The sequence below is a fragment of the Papaver somniferum genome, chromosome 6, assembly GCF_003573695.1.
Source record: "Papaver somniferum cultivar HN1 chromosome 6, ASM357369v1, whole genome shotgun sequence".
Classification (NCBI taxonomy): Eukaryota; Viridiplantae; Streptophyta; class Magnoliopsida; order Ranunculales; family Papaveraceae; genus Papaver; species Papaver somniferum.
This window is the reverse complement of record NC_039363.1, coordinates 93,868,834-93,876,400: the sequence shown is the minus strand read 5'-3', so window position 1 is coordinate 93,876,400 and position 7,567 is coordinate 93,868,834.

Below are 7,567 nucleotides of genomic sequence, written 5' to 3'. Positions count from 1 at the left end.
ACCTCACAATAATCTTAATCGATGCGGCGAAAGAAGATATTGTGGAATCACAAACGATGAGACGAAGATGTTTGTGACTACTTTTATATCTTACCTATCGGAGATAACAATCTCAATCCAATCGTTACGATTGTACTCAACACGATAGAATTAGCAAGATTAGATCACACAACTACAAGAAAGTAGTATCGGTCTGGCTTCACAATCCCAATGAAGTCTTCAAGTCGTTAACCTAGAGGGTCTCGAGAAGAAGCCTAAGGTTAAAGGAGAATCCACTCTAGATTATACAGCTAATATCACACAGGAGATGTGGGTATTAGGTTTCCCAGTTGCTAGAGTTCTCCCTTATATAGTCTTTCAAATCAGGGTTTGCAATCAATGTTAGCTTAGTAACAAAGCATTCAATATTCACCGTTAGATGAAAACCTGATTAGATTCAAGCTAATATCTTTTAACCGTTGGATCGAAAACTTAGCTTGTTACACAAAAATGAAATGTATGCTTTTAGGTTTGTGTAACCGTACCCAAACATGTACATTTGTCGGTTCAACAGTAGTTAACCAAATGGTTAGCCATATGAGAACTTTCATATCAACCATATTCTTCTTCACCATAACTAGTTCAAATGACTCAAATGAACTAGTTAGAGAGTTGTTCAATTGTATAAATATTAATAACTATACAAGACACAATCGAAGCAAAAACGATTTGATTCACTCGAATCATTCATGAACTTTATAGACACAGTTTTCAAATTGCATTCCTTAGTAAATATAAATATAAATTCATAAATAATCGTCTTTAAATATAACCAACTCAAGTACGCGGACTTAGTTCGCGGACATAAGTTCCCAGAAGGAGTTCACAAACTCTAACAGATATTCTCGGGATGAGAACCTCCGCCAGTTCCCGGACTGAGTTCACAGCTCTTGTTCCGGTTTTCTTGATCAACAAAGTACGCATACTTCGGTTCAAGGAATAAGGACTTATACATATATGTATTGCCACACAATGCTTATATCCAACAATGGTTATATAATCTAAACTCTCATTTCAATCATTGAAACATTCTAAAAGGATGTTATATAGTTGTTATTCACAAACCGTTTTTCGTCAAAGTGATTGAAACATAACATGACTTTCTTCACTAGGTAAAGATGAACTTAGCCAAAGAGAAAGCTTACCAACACATATTTCGAGAAATAGATAAGTGAGATAAACTCCGCTCGAAATAGCAAATGTGTATAATCAAAGTCTATATAGCAAAACGACTTATGTCTCAAGATAGGAGATAGAGTAGATAGACTTTTGAGTGATAGATAAGTTCAAGTCTCCACATAACTTTTAGTCGATGAAGTTCCACCATTTCTTTGAGTAGTTCTTCGTCTTGTATGATGATCGCCATGGAGTTCTTGAGCTGAACTACACTTTCTATCCTAGTCCGGGACTTAGATATAGTAGAATAGAAATCAAGACTTATAGTTTTGATCACTAACATTGAAAAACATGCTTGAGATTGCAACGCATGCGAGTTCGACCGAGCAGTGCTCTAACAATCTCCCCCTTTATCAATTTTAGTGACAAAACTATCAATACATATGGATTACAAAAATAAATGAATAAACTTTTGTATCTCCTATTCCACATGCCTAATCTTCAACATTACTCGAAATCTTCATCACTTCCAAGTACTCTAATGATCCCAAAGGTTGTAAATTCAGCATCATCGTTGTTGAAAATCCATAGCTATAACAATGAGAAAACAAATATTCCCAATCATTGTTATATAGTGTCATATATTATTATACAGCATCAAAGTTCAATTGTATCACAACTTAGACAATAATACTATGGTGATATGTATCACTCCACCTTAGTCAATACTCCATCTCACATGGAAACCACTCCCCCTTACAAATGATCTGAAAACCATATGTATTTGTAGTGTGAACTACATATTAATTCTCCCCATTTTTGTCAATAAAATTGGCAAAGGTACGAAAACGGGATCCTAATGAAATTTCCAAAAGAGGCATTTCATGACCAAAAGAAAGCACATATCAACTTGTTTATATAAAATCATAAAGCCAAAGCTAAATGCTTTCATCAAGGAGTTCATAAAGATACAAGATAACTCCTATAATATTCCATAGCCGCACTCCCCACAAAGATTTGGAAATTAAGCACAAGTTCAATTAAGAACTCTCCCCCATAATATGTCATTCCCGAAAGAACGACAAGAGCGACCTTAATTTCAAAAGAAAAGAAGGATTTCCTTGGACATAACAAATCACATACGAATATGAATGTGAATCCAAAAATACTCAATTAGATTAATCAAAAGAGAACCCATAATTAATCTTATCGGAAATGTACAACCAAATTAACCACAAAAAGTGATGAATTTAATTGATAATTCTCGACATGAGAGAACTTACGGAGCCTCACAGTATAACATAAAAATATGGATCAGGGAAGATCAATACTACGGAATATACAAGGATTCATTCTATTTTCCATCACTATTCGCACAATGACATACAATAGACATAATCCTTGTCAACAAAAGATTTTAACCTATCTTCCATCAATAAATGACATAATAGGCTTAACTTTTGTGTTTGTCAAAAGTTCATTCATTCTTTTATCAATACATGCATATCGACTTACGAAGGACTTAACTTTTGACAAGGTATGGGACAATCATAGTTCACGGACACAAACACACATATCCCATAACAAATTGCAATATATAAAACCATAAAGATTAATACTGCAAAAATCATCTTCCAAATAATTTTAGAATTTAAACAAATAAATCTAAAAACATGAAGATGAAAACGTTGGACATAGCTATGTGTAATCACAATAATGGCTATTCCAAACTCTAGTTATTCTTTTAAACAAAACAAGAAAAGAAAATTCTCATCCGAAGATTTACTAGATGTTAAGACCTTTGAATAATTCTTTATCGTCCCCGAAGTCCTTGTCGCCAACATCCATTGGGACATAAGGTTCATGAAGATATGAGTTAATATCAACAAACCTTCTTGACTGATGTCGAACCAGGGCCTTCTGAATCTCATGAGTCTTAAACACAAAAGCCTTTATTTGTTGAATCTGTTTTTGCATCTCCTTCTGAGAATTTGAAGGAACAGCTCTAGGCTTCCTCAAATTCATTCCTTTTCTTTACAGTGACATAGCTAACGGAGATTTCTCTTTTTCCTTCATGATTGATGGCTTGACAATCATCTTAACATCTTTTCCATCAGAAGACATGATACTCGGAGTATCCATAAACGTATGGGTTTGTGATAGGAAATCACAATCTCAACAAGCAGTCTTAAGATAAAAATAGGTTTCAAGGAAGGAAAAAGGAATTTAGGGTTAACCTTTAACAGGTTCATGCACGCACAATTCTGAACCCTAAAGAGAGTAGAATTGTCGAGAATAACCCTTCTTTATTGATAGACAGGGATTTCAAAAACAAAACTAAGAAAAGAAGAGAGCAACCTTTTCCTAAAGCCTGAGAGGTACAAAATCTTGTCTCTTTTGATCAGGCACATGAGACAAGATTTACAAATCAACAAAATCAAGTTGCGTTGCGGTGAACAACAATTTGTCCACCATTTTTCTCTTGAGAGGAATCCACAGACCTCTGTCTATCAAAACTATTTGACCATACTTTATTCTCTAATGGTCTTGTTTTATCCTTGGAAACTAACTTCTTAGACGAAGATAAAATCCTACATACCTCAGCGGTCTCCTGAGCAAGTTTAAGCTTATTTGCTAATCGATTTTCTCTTCGTTGAAGTTTGTTGACATGCCTCTAAAGGTGCTTGTACTTGTAAAACTTTGATAGTTCATGACCCTTTACAGAACAATATAATCACGTCAATCTTGGATACAAATTAGGCATCTGAGATGTGCAAGTGGCTAGACACACAGCGGAACCTGAAACATCACATACAGAGTTTCCAAGAAAAGGGTCAATTTTTTCTTCCATATTGGTTGAGTTTTCTTCTGAAAGAATATCAAGATTGATGTATGTATTTCTACAATTATCAAAATCAATATTTTCACCAAGAAGTGCAACACTTGATTTCTCGTCTTCATTAGAATCATAGTTGTCAGACATTTCATCAAGAGTTGCAGCAAGACCTTTGCTCCCAGTGTATTTCTTCCGATTTGGACACTCATTTGCAAAATGATCAAAACCTTTACACTTAAAGCACTGAGGCATATCCTCGTCATCAGTTTCATCTGTGTCCCTGTTTTTAGGAGGAATACGATTATGAGGTTTGACTGATGCTTTAGGCTTATCTCTGTAGAACCCTTTACTTCTCTTCAATAGAAGATCCATAAACTGTCTTGTGATCATCGATACCGATTTGTCAAGATCTTCATATGATGAATCAGTTTCAGAGTGATCGTCTTCAGAGATATACACTTTTTTACTTTTATCAAGTAATTTTGTGTCTTTTAGTGCTTTGAACGCAACATCCTTAGATTTGGATGAATGCTCGTGATCAAAGATCTTAAGCTTCCTAACCAGCGTATTTCTGGAGAGATTTTCTGGGTTATTTCCCTCAACGATGACATGCTTCTTAGAGTCATATCTAGATGGCAGCGATCTGAGAATTTTCATAACAATGTCCTTTTCAGGAATAGTCTTAGCCAATGCAAAAGATGCATTAACAATTTCAGACACTTTATGATTAAACTCATCAAATGTCTTCATCTTCCATACAAAGGTTTTCCCAATCGGAATTAAGGTTTTGAAGCCTAGCTTCCTTTTCACTTGTATTTACTTCGAATACGGTTTCTAAGATATCCCACACATCTTTAGACCTAGTGCAATTTGTCACATGGTGCTGAAGATTTTGGGTAATGGCATGTATGATGGCATTCAAACCGTCGGAATTTCTCTTTGCCGCAAGTATCTCGGCAGGACTGTATTCACCAATATTCTTGGTAACGTTTACATTTCCTACTGCCACAACGGGAGCATCATAGCCATTAACTACATATAACCATGATTGAAAATCACGTGCTTGAAGAAAAGCTCGCATAACAATTTTCCACCATAAGTAATTAGAGCCATCGAAGACTGGTGGTACGTTAATAGAGATAGCACCTCTGTCCATAAAGTCAGATCGCTACAAACACAGACTTGTAAGGTCTTTGAACGTGTTTGCCTGCTCTGATGCCAATTGAAAAGGCGGGGGTACAAAAACCACACCCAATATTTCGAATCGCAATCTGTATGGACTAATATATATTTTTCACAATGTAATCAGCAATTCGAACAGATAGAAATCCGTGAGCCTGATTATTATGTGAAATAACTTGAACGGTACCAAAGACCAATGTTCAAGTGTCAATCAATGTAAATCAACAACCAAAGGTTGGATATTCTAATTGATTGATCTTAACGCACAACCGGTGATATTTCAATTATATAACAAAATATAATGCGGAAAAGAAATAACATAGAAACCAGAATTTTGTTAACGAGGAAACCGCAAATACAGAAAAATCCCGGGACCTAGTCCAGATTGAACACATTGTATTAAGCCGCTACAAACACTAGCTTACTACAAACTAATTTCGGTCTGGACTGTAGTTGAACCCCAATCAATCTCATACTGATCCAAGGTACAGTTGCACTCCTTACGTCTCTGATCCCAGCAGGATACTACGCACTTGATTCCCTTAGATGATCTCACCCACAACTAAGAGTTGCTACGACCCAAAGTTGAAGACTTTAATAAAAAAATATGTATCACACAGAAAAGTATACGATAATAGATAAATCTGTCTCCCACAGAAATACCTACAAGTTTTGTTACGTCTTTTGATAAATCAAGATCAACAGGAACCAATTGATAACCCGGACTTATATTCTCGAAGAACAGCCTAGTATTATCAATCACCTCATAATAATATTGATCGATGCGGCGAAAGGAGATATTGTGGAATCACTAACGATGAGACGAAGATGTTTGTGACTATTTTTATATCTTGCCTATCGGAGATAACAATCTCAAGCCAATCATTACGATTGTACTCAACACGATAGAATCAACAAGATCAGATCACAAAACTACAAGAAAGTAGTATCGGTCTGGCTTCACAATCCCAATGAAGTCTTCAAGTCGTTAACCTACAGGGTCTCGAGAAGAAACCTAAGGTTAAAGGAGAATCGACTCTATGTTATACACCTAGTATCACATAGGAGGTGTGGGGATTAGGTTTCCCAGTTGTTATAGTTCTCCCTTGTATAGTCTTTCAAATCAGGGTTTGAAATCAATGTTAGCTTAGTAACAAAGCATTCAATATTCACCGTTAGATGAAAACCTGATTAGATTCAAGCTAATATCTTTCAACCATTGGATCGAAAACTTAGCTTGTTACACACAAATGAAATGCATGATTTTAGGTTTGTGTAATCGTACCCAAACATGTACAATTGTTGGTTCAACGGTAGTTAACCAAATGGTTAGCCGTAAGAGCACTTTCATATCAACCATATTCTTCTTCACCATAACTAGTTCAAATGACTCAAATGAACTAGTTAGAGAGTTGTTCAATTGTATAAATCTTATATAACTATACAAGACACAATCTAAGCAAAAACGATTTGATTCACTCGAATCGATTCATGAACTTTATAGCCACGGTTTGCAAATTGCATTCCTTAGTAAATATAAATATAAGTTCACAAATAATCTTCTTTAGATATAACCAACTCAAGTACGCGGGAGTTCGCGGACTTAAGTTCTCGGAAGGAGTTCACAAACTCCAGCAGATATTCTCGGTATGAGAACCTCCGCCAGTTCGTGGACTGAGTTCACAAATCTTATTCTGGTTTTCCTGATCAACAAAGTACGCATACTTCGGTTCAAGGAATAAGGACTTATACATATATGTGTTGCCACACAATGCTTATATCCAACTGTTAGAGCATTGCTCGGTCGAACTCGCATGCGTTTCTATCTCAAGCATGTTTGTCAATGTTAGTGATCAAAACTATAAGTCTTGATTTCTAGTCTATTATAGATAAGTCTCGGACTAGGATAGAAAGTGTAGTTGAGCTCAAGGACTTCATGGCGATTCATCATACAAGTATAAGAACTACTCAAGGAACCGATGGAACTTCTCGATAAAAAGGTATGTGAAGACTTGAACTTATCTATCACTCAAAATTTTATCTACTTTATCTCCTACTTTTGGAGACAAGAAGTCGTATGCTATATATATAGACTTGGATTATACACATTTTGTATTTCGAGCTGAGTATATCTCGCCTATCTATATCTCGAAATATGTGTTGGTAAGATTTTCGCTTCGATCAAGTTTATCTTTACCTAGTGACGAAAGTCATGATATGTTTCAATCACCTTGAAAATTACTTTAACGAGAAATGGTGTAATAACTGTATAACGTCCTCTAAGAATGTTTCAATGATTGAAATGAGAGTTTAGATTACATAACCAATGGTGGACATAAGCATTGTTGTGGAAACACATTTATGTATAAGTCCTATTCCTTGAACCAAAGTTTG